Here is a 19,317-nt window from a genome sequence, read left to right on the forward strand (position 1 = left end):
TTATTCATATATTAATAAATTTTAAAATCTTTATTATAATCTCTTTGGAGTTTACCTTATTTTAAAATGAAGTAGTCTCTAGTATCTATTATATATATGTATAGTCGAGTAGAATCAAAATAATTAGAAAACAAAATCACTAAAATTGAAGTTTGAATTTTTAACAATATTCTAGATTCTTAGAAAAAAATAGATGAGGTGCAAAAGATATCCGTATAAGATGCATATCAGAGTGGATAAATAATTTTGAGGTGGGCCGAGATACAAGAATAATTAAGACTTTTAGAGCAATAACGAAAACTTTATAAATATGCATGTTATGAGTTTAGTTTCCTAAACATGGAGTCAACCAAAAGATTAACATTGAGTGTTACTAGAAAATCACCTGAGCTGCTTTGTCCAGCAGAGTCCACACCACATGAATTCAAAATTCTCTCTGACATAGATGGCCAAATCTTTATCCGAAAATATAATAAAACAATAAATTTCTACAAAAAGAATCCATCCATGGAAGGGAAAGATCCAGTGAAGATTATTCGTGAGGCTATTTCCAAAGCCTTGGTCTTTTACTACCCGTTGGCCGGGCGGCTGAGGGAACACACTGGTGGGAAGCTCGTGGTGGAATGCACCGGCCAAGGGGTAGTATTCGTGGAGGCCGACACGGATGCAACGCTACAGCATTACGGAGATGCCCTTTATCCACCCTTCCCTAACTCGGATGAACTTACACTTGATATGCCAGATAGCCTTGGAATATTGGGTGATATTCCACTTATGTTCATTCAGGTACAATATTTATTTTTTGGCAAAACCGTGAATTTCAACATTTTATTAATTTTCCCATGATAATTATTTTGAGTTTCTGTTTTTTAATATATACTTGATTTGACATAAATATTTTAAATTGACGAGAGAGTTAAATTATTTACTAAGTGTGTTGAAGAAAATGATAAATTCATGGACAAAAATGATAAAATTCCCTTGGGATTATATTTTATCGTTAATATATTTGTAGTTTTGTCGCTGTATTATACTTTAGGAATACTAGTCCAAATAACAATATATTAATGAATTTAATGAGACATATATGATCAAGTTGATAATTTTCTTAATCTGGTAACTCACGGCTATATCAACAACCTATATTATCGATGTCAACATGAAGATATTTGTATGCCAACTAAATATAGTTGACATACGCATGTCTTCTGTTGACATCTTAATCAACAAAAGACATACGTATATAAACTAAATTTAGTTGACATACAAATATTTTCGTGTTGACATATGTAGATTGTTGATATAATTGTCAGTTGACAATTTAAGAAAAGTAAACATTATAACGCACCTCTCTTTTGGTATTGCTCAAATTTTATTAAAATTATACAAACACACAACAGGTCACAAGACTAAAATGTGGTGGATTTATCTTTTCAAACAACTTCAACCACACAATGTGCGACGCGTCGGCCTTTCCAAATTTCTCTTCGCCGTAGGCGAACTTGCTCGCAGAGCAACGTTCCCTTCGATTCGACCGGTGTGGGACCGACATCTTCTCACTTCCGGAATCTCACCTCATGCCTATTCTTAAAGATGGTAATCGAGAGAGGTATAACAAGATTGGTAAGGCATATTAGAAGATAGAAGTAGAGATATATTTCTTATGCAAATGTTTGTTATATTTGAACTACTCATCCCCCTAGTATTTATAGGGATATTGAGACTCTTCAAATACATACTTGGAACTCTACTTTGCTAGGAACAATACAACATTGAATGTACTCTAGGAACTTCCACAATAATAAGTAGTGGGCGGCCATTTATGTTTTGTATTTCCAACACTCCCCCTCAAGTTGAGCAACGGTATCTCCGATACTCAACTTGCCAAGAAATTCTTTGAAAACTTTTGGACTGAGTGCCTTGGTCAGTATATCTGCAAGTTGTTCCTCAGATCGGAGGAACGGGAATTCGACAATTCCTCCTTCAAGTTTTTCTTTGATGAAGTGACGATCGACTTCGACATGTTTAGTTCTGTCATGCTGGACGGGATTCTCTGAGATGCTGATAGCTGCTTTGTTGTCACAAAAAAGTTGACTTTTCCGAGTAGGTGGAAAGCCAATTTCTGTTAACAACGTTCTTAACCATAATATCTCCATTAGACCACTTTTAATCCCTCGAAATTCGGCTTCAGCGCTAGATAGGGCTACAACCTTTTGCTTCTTACTCCTCCAAGTGACTAAGTTACCTCCAACAAAGGTAAAATATCCTCCAGTGGATTTTCTGTCAACTGGATTGCTTGCCCAATCAGCATCGGTGTACCCATCAATTTCTAAGTTTTCCTTTTTTTCCAAGAAGACTACCCCGTAACTGGCTGTACCCTTAAGATACCTTACTATTCTCATGGCAGCGTCCATATGGTCTTCTTGAGGCTGATGCATGAATTGACTGACAACTCCAACTGCATATGTGATATCCGGTCCAGTGTGAGAAAGATAAAGAAGTTTTCCTACTAACCGTTGATATATTTCTCGGTCTGTAGGCTTAGCTCCATCCACAATCTGCAGTCTATGGTTGGGCACCATTGGAGTTTCGGCGGGCTTGCAGTCTAGTAGACCTGTTTCCGCTAGCATGTCCAATACATACTTTTTCTGTCTTAGAAATATTCCGTGCTTTGACCTCAACACTTCAATTCCTAGAAAGTACTTCAGATCTCCCAAGTCCTTCATTTCAAATTCCTTGGAAAGATTCTCTTTCAGGTTTTGGATTTCTTCGGCATCATCTCCAGTTATGATCATGTCGTCAACGTATATGATTAGACATGTCATTTTTCCATTCCTCTTCTTTGGGAATAGCGTGTGGTCTGAATGACTCTGTTTGAATCCTTGGTTGACCATTGCCTGACAAAATCATCCGAACCACACCCTGGGGGATTGCTTTAACCCATATAGGGTTTTTCTTAGTCTGCACACCTGCCCTTTCCCAAAGTCTTCGTGAAAGCCCGGGGGAACCTCCATGTATACTTCCTTATTTTTCTCAAGTTCTCCATGTAGAAAGGCATTTGTAACATCAAACTGATATAATGGCCATTCCTTACATGCAGCAACAGATAGAAGAGCTCTTACAGTGTTTAGTTTGGCCACCGGGGAGAAAGTTTCTTCATAGTCTACTCCATATACTTGAGTATATCCCTTAGCAACCAATCTTGCCTTGTATCTCTCGATTGAACCATCTGCACGTCTTTTTATGGTGAAGATCCAACGACATCCTACTGGTTTCTTTCCTGGAGGTAGAGTGCACTTTTCCCATGTTTCATTTTTTATCAAGGCATCAATCTCTTTCTTCATGGCTTCTCTCCAATGTTTGTGTTTCATCGCCATCTCGAAGGACTGCGGAATTTCTTCTTCTTCATAAAGTGCCGCCTCAAATGCCCTTGCCATTTCAGTGAGATGCCCTTGTGTTAGGTTTGCAACAGAGTACCGAGATTTCCGTCCTTTCCAGTCTGGCGAATATCTTTTTGGAGGAACACCTCTCGTGCTTATATGGGGTAATTCAGAGTGCCATGTCTTTTGTTCTGTACACAACTCATCTGCATGGCTCATGTCATTGTTAGATGTTTCAATTGAATTACCAATTTCGGGATTTGAAAGAATTACCTCAGGATTCAAAGACTGGTCAGATAGTTCGGTAGTGTCTTGAAGCGGCGTGTTCTGTTCTAGGGAGTCTGACGGCCCGGTGGTACCGCTAACTTCCTCTGTTGGACCGACTTCTGTGACAGGGTTCTGGCCAGGCATGCCAGTTTGTGTATTTTCCCTCTCCCCCTGAATGGTTTCTCCCCAAAGAGGTAGCCAATGTAGGGCGTCACATCCCGAATTTTCCGATTCACTCCCCCCCTGACCGCTAGATTGGCTATAGAAATATTCACTCTCAACAAAGTCGCAATTCATAGTGGTATACATGCGATCTGTTAAGGGGTCATAACAACGATAACCTTTCTGATTTTTTCCATATCCCAAGAAGACACATTTGACTGCACAAGGTGAGAATTTATCACGATCATGTTTGGGAATATGAACAAACACTGTACAACCAAAGATTTTGGGATCGAGATGTACGGAGGACGGAACCGAGTTTATGGAAGAGAATATGTCTAGGGGAGTTTTGAAGTTGAGTATTCCTGTGGGAAGACGATTTAGGAGGTAAACAGCGGTAGCGATGGCTTCTGGCCAAAAGGTTTTTGGGATATTGGATTCGATTAAGAGAGCTCGGGTGATTTCAAGAATATATCAATTTTTTCGCTCGGCTACCCCATTTTGTTCTGGTGTATATGCACAAGAGGTTTGGTGGACAAGACCTTTGTCGGAGAAGAAAGATTGCATCTTAGAATTCACATATTCCCTCTCATTATCGGATCTAAGGATTTGAATTTTGGAGTTATACTGGGTTTGAACAAGATTGTAAAACTCAGTGAATTTGTCAAAAACTTCTGATTTAGTTTTCAAAAAATAAATCCAAGTCATACGAGAGAAATCATCAATAAATAACAAAAAATACCGAAACCCTTGTCCCCAGTAACCGGGGCAGGTCCCCACACGTCAGAGTGAATTAAGGCAAAAGGAGATTTTTCCCTAGTGTTGTTCAACTTAAAAGAATGTCTATGACTTTTGGCCAAAACACAAGTTTCTCAATTCAAGACACGCGAAGATGAAACTAACTCAGGAAAGAGTAGGCGAAGATAACCTATAGATGGGTGTCCTAACCGGCGATGCAAGAGCCAAATCTGTCTGTCAGTCAGTCCGTGAGTCAGCATCGCAGTACTCTGTTGGGCTATCTCATCCACATAGTACAGTCCATGCCGCTCAGTGCCACGCCCAACTATCGTCCCCGTTTTGATATCCTGTAACATGCAAAACCGAGGCTGCATTAGTAATTTGCAATTAAGGTCTTTTGTGACATGACTGACAGATAAGAGTTTGTGGGATAATGACGGAACATAAAGACAATTTGAGATGCGAAGAGTTGGTGAGACAGTGATAGTGCCCTTCCCCTGCACAGGTGCTAACTCTCCATTGGCTGTTTGGACACATCGTTTTGTGGATTGGGTAATTTCAAGGAAATCCGACTCATCAAAGGACATGGTGTCGGTTGCCCCACAATCAAAGATCCAGTAATAGTCTTTGGGTCCTATGTTGGAGGATGAAGAGTACGCAATGGCTTGGAAAGTGTTTGCACAAGTAATTGAGGGCTGGAATTCAAAAATTTGGGTTTTGTTTTCAGAATTTTCGAGACTTGGGGATGTTACTTGGGTCTTTTGGACAAATGCGGGTTTTTTGTATAATATTTCGGACAATTGGGGTGAGTTAGCAAATTTCTGAAATTGCTTAGGTGGCTTTGACATTTTCAGATTTTTTTGAGGTAAATTTTGTGAGAAATGTTTGGAGTGGGGTCGGATCTGGGAGAGTGTATAAGTTTGGGGGGGTTTTTTGCAAAGTGTGGAGGGGGTTTTTAGAAAATCCCACACAAGACTCTTCATCAGCGGCTCTTCCCCCACATTTCTTTCTTCTTCTCCTAAATTTCTTTCTCCACTGCTCATCCAACGCCGCCGCCTCCGCCTCTGCGGCTGCCGCCTCCGCCGCTGCCCCAGTCACCGCTGCCTCCGACGCGGCTTCAGGAGCAGCCGCTGCCTCCGCCTCAGACGCTGCCTCCGCCTCTGCTTCAGCTGTCGTCGCTGCTCTAGCCGCTACTGCCGCCGCTTCAGCCGGAGGCTGCTCACCCGGCGACGCTGCTTCAGATGGATTCTGCTGCCGATGTCGACGCCGGCTGATGTTGCTGTTTTCGCCGCCGTCGTCGACGACGCTGCTGTCTGTGACGGGTGGAGCTGCAGAAACGTTACTCCTTCGGTTGTTCGCCTGTGTTGCAGCAGTGCGTTTCAATCCTTCGCTGAGGTTATTCGGTAGGTAGAAATTTTGGCTTTGGTTTGTGTTGGATTTGTACAAATCAATTAGATTTGAGATTGTCTCGATCAACAGCTCGAGAGTGGATATTTGGTTTCCCTCCATTGGAGGTTTTTTGTTAGTTTCCTGCTCTGATACCATCTTAAAGATGGTAATCGAGAGAGGTATAACAAGATTGGTAAGGCATATTAGAAGATAGAAGTAGAGATATATTTCTTATGCAAATGTTTGTTATATTTGAACTACTCATCCCCCTAGTATTTATAGGGATATTGAGACTCTTCAAATACATACTTGGAACTCTACTTTGCTAGGAACAATACAACATTGAATGTACTCTAGGAACTTCCACAATAATAAGTAGTGGGCGGCCATTTATGTTTTATATTTCCAACACCTATGATGCCGGAACTGGTGGTACCCAAGTGCCAATGGATCAGATGGTGGAACGCTCCTTCCTTTTCACCTCCGCCGAAATCTCCGCCCTCCGGCGCAGCCTGCCACCGCATCTCCAGCGCTGCTCCAAATTCGAGATCGTGGCAGGCTGCGTGTGGCGCTGCCAGACAATCGCTCTCTCCCCCAAACCCGACGAAGAGATGAAATTCATCAGCGTTAAGGATAACCGGAAGAATATATATCTGCCGCTTCAGGTGGGATACTACGGCAATGTTTTGAAATTGTTGGTGGCGATGACGACTGCCGGTGAGTTTTCAGAGAATCCGCTGCACTACGCGGTGGAGTTGGCGAGGAGCACGAAACACGAAGCACAGACTGCTTGTGAGTTGTCTGAGTTTGACAGTGGGGAACACTTATACTGTGTCGAATTTAACGTACACGGGTTTCGAGTGGATGGATGTTGGGTGGGGTACGGCGGCGTACGGTGGGGTGCCCAAAGGGAGTTATTGGCCGACCGGTATTAGTCAAGTATCTTGGTACTTAGGGTTTATGGACGGTATCGTGGTTCCGGTTAGCCTTCCTCTTGAATCCATGAAAGTCTTTGAGAAACATCTCCAGGTCATGATTACTACGGCTCCAATATCTTCGTCGCTCTAATATTTCGTAACTATAAGCTTATTTCTAAGTTTTCTTTGTCAGTTCTTTCCCAAATTGCAGAATAAAGTAAAACCGCATAGGAACATAATTAGGTCTATAAATATGTGCTCGTCGTTTATGGATAAACATAAATTTTGAAACGATGGAATCGAAGACAGAATACAGGACCTTCGGTCTGTAGCAATGACTATTCAATCACTAGGTCAATACTATAAATAGAATCAAAATTGTAGTTCTCTGTCCAGGCCCGGTCCTGAGTTTTTATTGGCCCGGGGCGGAACTAAAAGAGGGGCCCCATAATAATACTATAAACTAATAGTAACAATAACAACAGTAGTAATAAAACACTTCAATACATCCAAGACAATATTTATAGCATACAATTTATATTATTACCTTAAAAGTTGCCCAGTAGCATGTATATACTCATGTATGTATTTGGATTTTGGAGGCCCCAACGTTTTGGGTGCCCGGGGCGGGGGCACTGCTCGACCCCCCCCAGGGCCGGGCCTGTCTCTGTCCCTTCTCTCAGATGTGTAAAGTTTACTACTCAGACTCTCTTTGGTTGCAAAAATGAATTATGTGTGAGTTCTACTCTCAGTTGCAGCGAACACAAGGAGTAAACTATTCACCCATTCAACGGTTCAAATGTCATTTTGCACTGTGAGTTAGTGAAGGAGGTGTACATAAGTGGCGGATCCAGAACCCGGAATATGGAGGAGGCTGAATTAAATATTAAAAATAATTAATATAATTTGTAAGAATTAAATTACATAGTATATTAATTAAAAATATAAAAAAAGTAATACTACATTAAATAGAAAATATTTAACCTCCATAAATATTTCAAATGTTTATTTTGATATACAATTGATAAGATGCAATAAAAATTACATAAAATAATTATTTTATAATGATAAATAGTACTCCCTCCGTCCCAATGAAGATGACCCCTTCCTTAGGCGTCATAGGATTTTATGCATCTTTATTTTGTAAAAGATTTCAAACTTGGAACTGGAGAGTGCGGGATACAAGCAAGAGTCTTTAACTACGAAACAAAATGAAATTTAACTGAGGTAACAAGTTCAGAAAACAAGAAGGTAGGAAAGCGAATAAAGTCGAGAAGCTCTCGGCTGGAACTTGAGACAACACCGAACAGATATTGATTTCTCTGTCGCGCTCCCTTTGGCCGCTCTTTTCTAACTAACCATTCCTATTATCTAACTAAGCTATCTTTGGAACTGGGGAAAACTTGGAACTCGAAACTAAAACTAAAAAGAAAAGCTAAACTAGAAGCGAAAGGAAGATCTTTTTAATGGCGCTGCATCCTCTATTTATAAGCTCCTCGCAGCAATCTCCAGCTAGGATAACAACTTTGACAGAGAATATTCGTCCTTGCTGGGATTGAGCGCCTCATCGATTGATACGTGCCATTCTTCTAGAATACAACGGTTCTTCAATAACGGAATGAGGATTCGGCTTCGTCCTTGTGTCTTACGCATCAACACGTGCCCCCCTTCTAGAATGCAGTACTTGATGATCGACATCCAGCACATTAGCCCCACGTGTCTTTCTTCTGGAATGCAGTGGTCCCCCGTCTAACGGCTTGATTACCCCTTAGATCAACCCTCGCGATTTTTGATCTTTTTTGCCTTCTGCGCCAGCTTGATCAGCTTGGCCTTGTTGCCTTTGGTCAAGCGGCATTCCTGCACAATTAACACTTGCTTTGCAAGATAAACTGATCAAGTAGTCTACATTTTATCCCTAAACCAATGCATGAAATAGGTCATCACTGCACATCGTCGGTTGTATGAGGACTACTTCACTCCGGAGCCGCAGTTTGGGGAGAACATGTTCCGACGACGTTTTAGGATGCATCATCCGTTATTTCTAAGTATCGTGGGCACTTTAGAGCATCGATACAAGTATTTCAGGATGAGGAAGGATGCGGTTGGTAAACCCGGCCACATGCCCATACAGAAGTGCACTGCCGCAATCAGGCAGCTGGCATACGGAGGTGCGGCCGACATGTTCGTTGAGTACCCCCACATCGGCGAGATGACTGCCCGCGATTGTCTAAAGTATTTTTGTGAGGGCGTTAGGGAGATATTCGGGGATATGTATCTTTGGAAGCCTACCCCCGAAGATTATCAGGCTCTGATGGATATGTACGGGAGTCAGCACGGGTTTCTGGGAATGTTGGGCAGCATATATTGTATGCATTGGGAGTGGAAGAACTGCCCCGCCGCCTAGAAAGGGGTGTACCATGTACACTACCGGTTTCAAGGGCAAGAATCCCACGATAATCCTTGAAGCGGTAGCTGACTATCGGCTGTGGATTTGACATGCGTATTTTGGAGTAGTCGGGTCGAACAACGACATCAATGTCCTCCAGTCCTCGCCCATTTTCAACGACCAGTGCATGGGTGTTGGTCCGATTGTTAGTTTCGTCGCCAACCGCAACCAGCACAACATGAGCTATTATTTGACGGATGGGATATACCCTATGTGGCCCGTCTTTGTGAAGACGATCAGATGCCCCATAGAAGAAAATAAGGTCTATTTTGTGGGTCGTCAGGAGGCAGCGTGCAAGGATGTGGAGCGGGCATTTGGTGTGCTCCAGGCTCGATGGGCGGGAGTGAAGGGTCCATCACGGTTGTGGTATATTGGCAACATCGCTGATATCATGTACGCATGTATTATCATGGATAAATGATTGTCGAAGATGAAGGTCCAGCACTGACTGATTGGGCCAATGATGATGTTGATGCTGCCGGTCCAAGCCATGGCGTGGCCACGACCAATGTACGTATGGGGATACCCCATGAAGAGGCCGATCGAGTCCGTGCATTTGCCGACATGCGCCAACGACAAGCCCATATTTGACTCTAGAACGATATAATTGAAATGTAATTTGTTTAGACTTTTTTTTGTTGAAATGTACTTTTTTTTATTTAATGAAATTATTATTGCACTTTCTCCGTCAGTATTCGTGTCGAAATTTTAATTCCGTAAATTGTTTAATTTGGTGAATTTGTGAATTTTTATTATTGTGTCTGTCGGGATGTCCTTAGGGATGTCCGTCATTGTGCAGTGGGATGTCCTTATGACGTGGCAGGAGGTTTTTTTGGGAAGTCCGCTGAGACATCCGCACCATTGCGATGCTCTTATACCGCTTCCAACTTCAATTCCCTCTGTTCTCCAATGTGGTATGGGTTTGCAGCACAACACAGACAATAATCGTTCCACTTTTTTGCAACGTGTTCATTCCTAATTAATATGCATCGGGCACTATGGCAACGTTATAGCATTTCCAGTGGCAGTAACGACTGTAGGTGAGTTATCAAAGAATCCCCTGCACTACGCGGTGGAGTTGGTGATGAAGGCAAAGCACGAAGCAGCGACCGGTGAATACCTGAGATCTGTTGCAAGTCTAATGGTGATGCGAGATAGCCCAAATTTTACGGCAGCGAACACTTATATAACCTCGAATTTGACACACATGAGCATTTAGCAAATGGAAGTAGGATGGGGCACAACGACATACGGTGGGGTGTCTAAAGGAATTATTTAGCCAACCGATAATATTCAAGTAGCTTGGTACTTAGGCTTTAAGGATGGTTTCGTGGTTCCGGTTACCCTACCTCTCGAATCCATGAAAGTCTTCGAGAAACATCTTCAGGTCATGACTACTACCGCTCCGACAATTTCCTCTTTGTGATACGGACAGCCCATCAAGCTCAAGCTCTTGAGCTCCAAATCCTTGCATGAATACTAAGTTTGTTAGTAAGGAAACAAATAATTATGTTACTTAATTAGAGGGAATATAAATCTATGTAATTGATAAGTTTTCATATTACATACTTTCCTTGTATATCGTTCGTGATATAAAGATGGTGTGTAATGTGATCACAATTAAGCAATCAAAATACAATAGTTCTCCCATTACATATATTGTTATTTGTTACCAATGTGAGACATAAGGATAATTAGATTTTTTCTGCTTAATTTTTTGTTATCTTCATATATAATAGTATTAACAATTACTACATCCCGTTCTCGAAACAAGAAACTTTTAAAATGACGCGAGTTTTAATATTCAATTAGTAAAGTAAGAGAGATGAAAAGAAAAATAGATAAAGTAATAGGGATGAATAGAAAAAGTACTGGAAATAGTATTAGTGGATTGTGCGATCCACATCCTGAAATGGAAATATTCAAAAATTTCAGCTTTTAAGTGATAGTGTAAAATGGAAATAGTTTTTATTTTAAGGAAGGAATGCGTAGTATTTTAGCATTATTAGTACTACTATTATATAGTGAAAAAAACGATTGTCGGCCATTTTCTAAATGCCCATCCCCTATCATTCTCATTAGCTTATAATATTGAGGCCCATTACAATATCAATTAAACTTTAAAGAATGGACCATATTTATTTATTAAGCATGTAGCCCAAAATCCATCCGTATATTCAAATTTTAGAAAATTAAAGATCCTTTGTCTTTCAGAATAATAATGTAGTAACTCGGGGGTATGATCAGTTGCTAACTATTTAAGTTACTAACTCTGTTAATTCATCAAAGCAGTGTATTAAAAATGTCAACACGATGATATTAAAATGTCAACACATAATTTTATTGAACTTCAATATACTGCTACTACCTCTTTCCCATGTTATTCACACTATAATTTCATTTTAGATAGGAAATTGGGATTGATTTTAGTATAATTAAATAAGTATTCTAAGTTTAATAAGAAATCATTTAAAAAAGAACGCTTAATTAACTATACTAATTAAATACCATAATTTTTACACACTTAATTTATAAATTATGGTATCTAATTAGTATAATAGGTAAAAATTATGATATTTAATTAGTATAATTGGTCAAAACATTTTATTTAGGATTAGAAGTTCACGCACTTAATGTATAAAACAAAAAAGTTCTTATTGAAAAATATACCGGATAACTTAGCAAATTACCAAAAAAACTCCAAGTTTGGTTATTTCTGGTCAATCTTACATCTTTAAAAAATAGTCGAATAAATTATAAAGTTGAAGAATTTACCAAAATTGATAGTTTTTCCTGCATTTCGTCCCCATTTATATATATGCGTATTAATTAAGGTTTTGTTCCAAGTCATGGCGTCAACCAAAAGATTAACATTCAGTGTTACCAAAAAATCACCTGAGCTGCTCTTTCCAGCAGAATCCACACCACTTGAATTCAAATATCTCTCTGATATAGATGACCAGATATTCCTTAGAACATATGTTACAACAATAAATTTCTACAAAAAGAATCCATCCATTGAAGGGAAAGATCCAGTCAAGACCATTCGTGAGGCTATTGCCAAAGCCTTGGTCTTTTACTACCCGTTGGACGGGCGGTTGAGGGAACACACTGGTCGGAAGCTTGTGGTCGAATGCACCGGCCAAGGGGTAGTGTTTGTCGAGGCCGACGTGGATGCGACGGTGCAGCATTTAGGAGTGTATGCCCTTTATCCACCCTTCCCCAACTCGGATGATCTTGTTCTTGATGTGCCAAACAACATTGGAATATTGGATGATATTCCACTTATGTTCATTCAGGTATGATATTTATCTTTTGGATAGGGTGAATGTTTTCTATACCACACATTTCAGATTCTCATATGCCACATCAAATAGTTTAGGATTAAGGAAAAATTATCTTAATATCACTTTAAAATATTATACTCCCTCCATCCCATAATAGGAGTCGCATTTTGTCATTTCGTTGCGTCCCACAATAAGAGTCACATTTCACTTTTACCATAAATGGTAAGTAGATACTATATTCTACTAACTCACTTCACTCACATTCTAATATAAAACTAATATAAAAAAGTGGATCTTATATTCCTCTAACTTTTCCAACCAACTATTCTTTACATTTATTGACTCATGGCCACACCAAATATGACTCTTATTGTGGGACGGATAGAGTAACTAAAATTCCAAAAGTACCAATACATTTCAATTGTTATCCTAACAAAAACATGGGTTAGAATATGTCCAAGCCACTAGTGTTGGGAGCGTATTTTATACCGTACTAAAAGTATCATACTATATGTAGTCTTGAATAATATCAGTGTATACAAATATTCTCCCTCCATCTTAAGGAAGATGACCCCTTCTTTGGATGGCACAAGATTTTTTGTAGTGTTATTTTTTGTGTTAAGTACAAAAACTAAAATAAAAGACAAAATAAAGTAACGCAAAATTGTAGTGATAAAAGTGTTTCTGCTTTTAATAATAAGTCAAAAAAAACAAAAAATAAAAGTAGGTCATATTTGTTGGGGGGAGGGGGAGTACCATACTGTTATCGTACCGAATTCCGGTTTTTCATTGCAAGATATCGAATACCGTTGTACGGTACTAAAACGTGACATTCTATTTTTCAAAGATTGATATAGTATATAAAGTGATGTGTTTTGATAATGTTCAAAACAACATTGTACAGGTTACACTAATGAAATGTGGAGGATTTATATTTTCAAATTGTTGCAATCACACAATGTGTGACGGTATCGGCATTTCCCAATTTATGTCCGTCGTGGGTGAACTTGCTCACGGAGCGTCGGCCCCTTCTATTCGACCAGTTTGGGACCGACATCTTCTCACTGCCACGCGTGTCGTTCGCACATCGTGAATATGAAGTCGCAATCGATACAAGTAGTGGAACCCATGCCCCGCTTATCAGATGGTGCAACGCTCCTTGATACGAGTATATCCACAGAATATCTCATATCTCTATTATTTAATATATAATTGATTTAGCATATCTTTTCTATTTTTTGGTCATTAAGTTAGGTTATTCCTATTATAAATAGAAGCCTTTTGTTATCTTTTGAATTAATCATTGAAGAAATATAATTATCTTTTATCGTTCTGTATTTTATCTTTCTGCATTTTACTTTTCCGTCTTTGTTCATCGGTTGCTCGATGGAGACTCCTCCGCGAACGGACCTTCGATATCCGGTGAATTCTCGCCATTATTCTCCGATATGAGTTTACTCATATCATCTGGTGCTTTCATTAGATCTCTTCATCACAATCGACGTCAACATGTCATACACCGACATCAGATATTATCTCCACCAAGTAGATTACCTCACTCCTCGCACCGCCATGGAGCAATTGCACAATTCCCTCGCCCAGCGCCACCAGGTTGCCCGACAGGTCTCACAATATGACAGATCGTTTCTCTCGCCACTGCCCATGCCAAGCCCCACATCGTGTTGGTACCCCCAGCAAGACGTGCAAATTGGGTACTCCTATTCAGATCCGGCGTGCCCAATTCCAGCGCTAACATTTAGCGCCCCAAGGCCCTCTTTGGTGTCCGATCCGCAACCGCCCGATCCACCAAATTGGCAATATCACTCAACGGATCCGGTTACGTCTGATTTGGAACTGAATTTATCGATGGCTGCCTTGGTTTCACAGCTTGAGCGCTTGACCGCAGATGTCGACCAACTGGTGTCCCGGATGGATGCAAAGGAACGTCGCTTGGGCGATCCACACGCTGCAACGTTCAGCGTCCACCAGCCCCTCCGTTCAGCGTCACACTACTCGCTGCACCTTACACCGTGCAACCGCACATCAACCCCGACATCGCAGGCAGCCTACAGCAGCAACCAACACAACGCTCCCTACCGTGCTCCCCACCGTGCAGCCATGATATCTGGTATGACTCAATAGAGTCCCTTCCCAATGATATTGGTGCACATGAATAAGTGCAATCTCTCCAAATTCATTATGTTGATATTTTAAGTGATCATTCACTTGGAGATGACGAGGTATTGTTAGAAGTTGAGGAATTTATGCAAGTAGCCAATGAAAAACAATTTGGTCTAGATCTCTCGAATGTGATTGCCCAGGCAATAAATGTTATTGATTCTAGTGTGGAGGGTTCCTTTTATATGGAGTTAATTGTGAAAGAGGTAGATCGTGGATTTGAGAGAAATGGGTCCGATAAGAAGTGGAAATATGTTGACAATATTGGAAAGCACGACACAGTTGGTATTAGTCATTGTTCAACGACGCTCGACACTGATGCTCGGTTGATCCCCCCGCGCATTGACATGAAGTGTTTGGGCATTCCTGGATGTGTTGACAAGCTCCATTTTTGGGGGCTGAATAATCACAATCACGATGCACGGCTAGGGCAAGTTGAAGGGGTTGACGAGATGTTGCAGGCAAGTAACTCTCGGTCATCAACCGAGCCATGGTCGAGGACTATAAGGCAGAAGGATGTATTGTCGACTCCTGCTCATTCAAGCGCTGCGAGCCAAAGGAATGCAGTCGTTGTGTAAGACAACACACTTGATCAAGTTTGTGGAACAAGGCGGTTTGCAAGATTGGCAGAGGAGAGTGCTACGGTTTTAAAGGGAGCTAATTTGTTTTCGAGGAAGGAGTTGTTTGCTGATGATGTTCTAGACTTCAAAAGGTACTTGGAAGAAAGCTTATACACTTCAGTTGAACTCTCGGGAGTTACTGATGTGGAAGATTCTAAGATCAACGAGGAGGAGCATGGTGACCTTTGGGAGGATGTTGTTGATGACCTACCTGGGGGTATCTCCAAAATTGAATTGGGTAACTTCATTAGTGCAGCCGAGCAGATTGACGTTGATGTTTTTGAGCCAGCAAGTGACAATGTCAAATTAAGGGAGTCTATTTCTGATGTAAATCAAATAATGTTAATTTTACTCTAAGATTTCTCCTAATTTTTATATTAAATCATATATCAATTTATCATTAAAGTTTAATTATTATTTATTAGTTGATATACGTATACGTGTGGCCTAAAGTCGAATTTGAGATTTATTTATTTTGGTCAGCAACTATACACGTGGGGGCCTAACAATTAATAAAAAAATAAAAGTAGTTGAGGATTTGGAGGAAAGAATCGTGACTTAGGGCACCCGCAACGCGTGCCGCCGGCATTCCGCGTGCCGTTCCGCCGGAACGGTTTCGCCGCGGAACGCGTTGCGGCGCACCGTTCCGCTCCCATTCCGTTCCCATTCCGTTCCGCGTGCCGACGGCATGGAACGCGGCACGGCTTGTGCCGCCACGCGCTCGGGCGACGTGGCGCTCCCCGCTTCGTGCGTGCTTCCCACTCGCCGGCCCGCGAGTGGGACACGTCAGCGATGACGCAATAATTAATTTTTTTTTTTAAATATATTTTTATAATTTTTTTTTTAAACGGTCATATTACAGTTTTTTTAATTTTTTTTATTTTTATTTTTATTTTCTTATTCTATAAATACACCTAATTTATTACATTTCACACACAACTACACATCTAATCTTCCTAAACCAACATCAATTCCTCTCCAATTTTCTATTTCAATCTCCTTCACAAAATGTCCGGCGACGGGAATTACGGCGGTGGCGGCTCCGGTGGGTGGGATCTCAACGCGTTCGGCGATTGGGAGACCATGTACAACACACTAGGTGGTTCCGGCCGCAAGGGACGAAGGGACGCAAGGGACGAAGGCGGCGAAGACGGCTAGAGCGAGGAAGGGCCGAGGCGAATCAAGCCAGTCGGCCTCGGGATCGGGCTCGCGGGGAGGCTCGGACACACTTATGGTGGCGTACATGACCGCCACAATGGCGGACACTTCCCGCTTCTCGTACGCCCAATTCACGGCCTGGTGGAACGGAATTGTGTATATGGCATCACAACTTGGCCTTCCGACTCCCCCTCAACCTCGACCGCCTCCGGAGGATGATTCGCCGGCGGAGTAGTTTTTTTATTTTCCCACGTTTAATTGTGTGTTTTTTATTTTGTGTTTTTTATGTTTTTAGGATTTTAATTGTGTGCTTTTTTTTATTTTTTTTAAGTTTAGGTTGAATTTTTTTTTAATGTTGTGTGTTTTTTAATAAAGTGTGTTTGTTTTTTATTAAAGTGTGTTTATTTAAATTGAATTGGGTTGGAAATAAAAAAAAATGAAATTGAATGAATAGTAATTTAAGGAACGGTTAAGGAACGAAGGGTTGCAGGTTCCGTTCCTTAGTTAAGGAATGGAGTAAAAAAGTACAGTGGGGCCCTCAAATAGTGGTTTAAGGAACGGTATAGGAACGGTATAGGAACAGCGTTGTGGATGGCCTTACTTGGCCAAGAAGAAGAAAAAAAAAGAAAAAAAAAGTAGTTGAGGAAAAGAGGGAGACGTGATTTTACTTGGAGGAGGAAATCAACGTATAAAAGGCAGACGCAACTTTTGACTTGGGGAGGAGACTATTGGAGCAGCCATATTTTCGGAGCATCGACGGGAAAAGAGATAGCAGACGGAGGGAGCAAAAATTGAGCAATTCATCATCATCCTCTCCAAATTTACTCCATGGTTTCTAGGGTTTTATCTCCATTTATCATTGTTCTTGGTTTAATTATGTTAGGCTAAGAATCTTGCGTTACTCCAAACACGTAGTATGACATTTTGATTTCGTGATTTATTCTATGCTCGTTTTTATCTCATGTTCGTTATTACTACTTATTTGATTGAATGAATTTATTACTTTAGGTGCATCTTTAGTGATAATTCTATAGTCTTGATTTAATGCATCTTTAGCTTGAATTGAGATGGATTGTGGTGGTAATGAATTATCAATTGGAATTGTTTAGATGACAACTTGATAATGGATTTTGATCTTAATTGCAATTGAACTTTGAATCTCGCGCTTCCGTAGGGTTCTTAGGATTATTGAATTTGGTTTAAAGAGTAAGTGTTTAACTATTCTTTGACTAGTTGATGTTTAGCATGTTTAGTGCTTGCATGTTGATAATTTTAAATTGTCCCGAACGTATGAGATAGAATTGAATGCATAGGATTAATCTGTGTCTTGTTTACAAGTGTTTGGAGTAACAATTGTCTCACTTATGTTCATTTGAATTCAACTTTATTTTTCATTATTTTCATAAAACAAACTTCAAACAAAAACATTCATCTTTACTATTATTTTTATTTTTTTGGAGTTAAACGAACTTACCTTCCCTGTGGATCGACACCTTAAATTACTACACACGAAATTGTACTCTTGCAGTGAAGTGGTAATATTAGGGATAATTTTGTGAACTTGAGTGCATATCTATTCTGATTTAAAAAGACCTAAAATTACACGCCAAGTTTTGGCGCCGTTGCCGGGGAAGGCAATAGGTTGTTTAACTTTCGGTTTTATTTTTATTTTTATTTAATCTTTTTAATTTTATTTTATAGGTACTTAATTCGTGTTCTTACGCGTGATAGCCACCTACCACGTCTGGACTCGAAGACGAATGAGTGTTTTATTTTTGGTAGTATCTGTCTAATTCCTTGTGTTTTATTTTAAGTTTGCTAGTACACATTCAAGCACACACTTTCTCTAAGACTAACCCCGAAGTTGTCGAGAGTCTCGCTTTCGGTAGAATTGGTATATTTGAGTTGTGCTTGGTTTCTTTTCTATTATGTAGGTGTTCTAGAAAATTAAAAACAGAAAAATAAAAAAAAGAACAGTGGATGCGAACCAGATCTAAGGGTACACCGCAATTTGGGTTATTGATACATCATAGAAGAGGACAGAATTCAGCTGTGATTGATACACATCAGGACTATCAGAGTCCTGTGGGAGAAAATCCAATTTTTGAAACAAATTTTGAGAGTAGTAGCAGTGATTCAGAAGCTGAGCCGATGGCCGAAAATAATAACAATGTTTCCCCTGTGGAAAAGTTCGGCGATACTGTCCGATCGGGAGTTGATCACCCAGGAAATTTTGCCTATGCTACGGATAACATAAGCATCCCACCCCACTACATCAGCTTGGTGAATGGTGGCACCTTGTTCCATGGTCGGGAAGACGAAGAGCCCATAAGCCACCTCAATTCATTCTATGAGTTGACCATGAAGCACAGACCTGCGAATGTGCCACATGATAATATCAAGAGAGCTCTCTTTCCTTTTTCGTTGAGAGACAAAGTACGAGAGTGGTACGACTCACTTTCGGGGTACAATGTGGAAACCTTTGAAGATCTGAAATCCAAGTTTCTCCTGGAATATAATTCACCAATGAAGATCGAGAGATTGAGGGATGCCGTCACATCTTTTCGGCAGCAAGATGATGAATCTTTTGCTGAAGGATAACTCTGTTACATTCAGAATTAATGGTGAGCAACTGACCATCAATGTTGAGAAGGCCTATGTTGGTGGTGAAAGTGGTAAGGAAGCAAGAGAAGTGGTCACACTAGAGAGTCTAAAAGTGTAGGCCGAAGATGAAGAAGGTCGAGCCAACGACTATAAAAAAAGGCGCTGATTGGG

General features: G+C 40.5%; 2 pseudogenes; both read left to right on the top strand.

The window, feature by feature from the left end:
- Positions 1-339: 339 nt before the first annotated feature.
- On the top strand, positions 340-6,871 carry LOC121781374 (annotated as a pseudogene).
- A 5,008-nt stretch (positions 6,872-11,879) lies between these two features.
- Positions 11,880-13,919, top strand: LOC121782025 (annotated as a pseudogene).
- The last annotated feature ends 5,398 nt before the right edge of the window (positions 13,920-19,317 follow it).

This window comes from Salvia splendens, chromosome 20, assembly GCF_004379255.2.
Source record: "Salvia splendens isolate huo1 chromosome 20, SspV2, whole genome shotgun sequence".
Taxonomy (NCBI): Eukaryota; Viridiplantae; Streptophyta; class Magnoliopsida; order Lamiales; family Lamiaceae; genus Salvia; species Salvia splendens.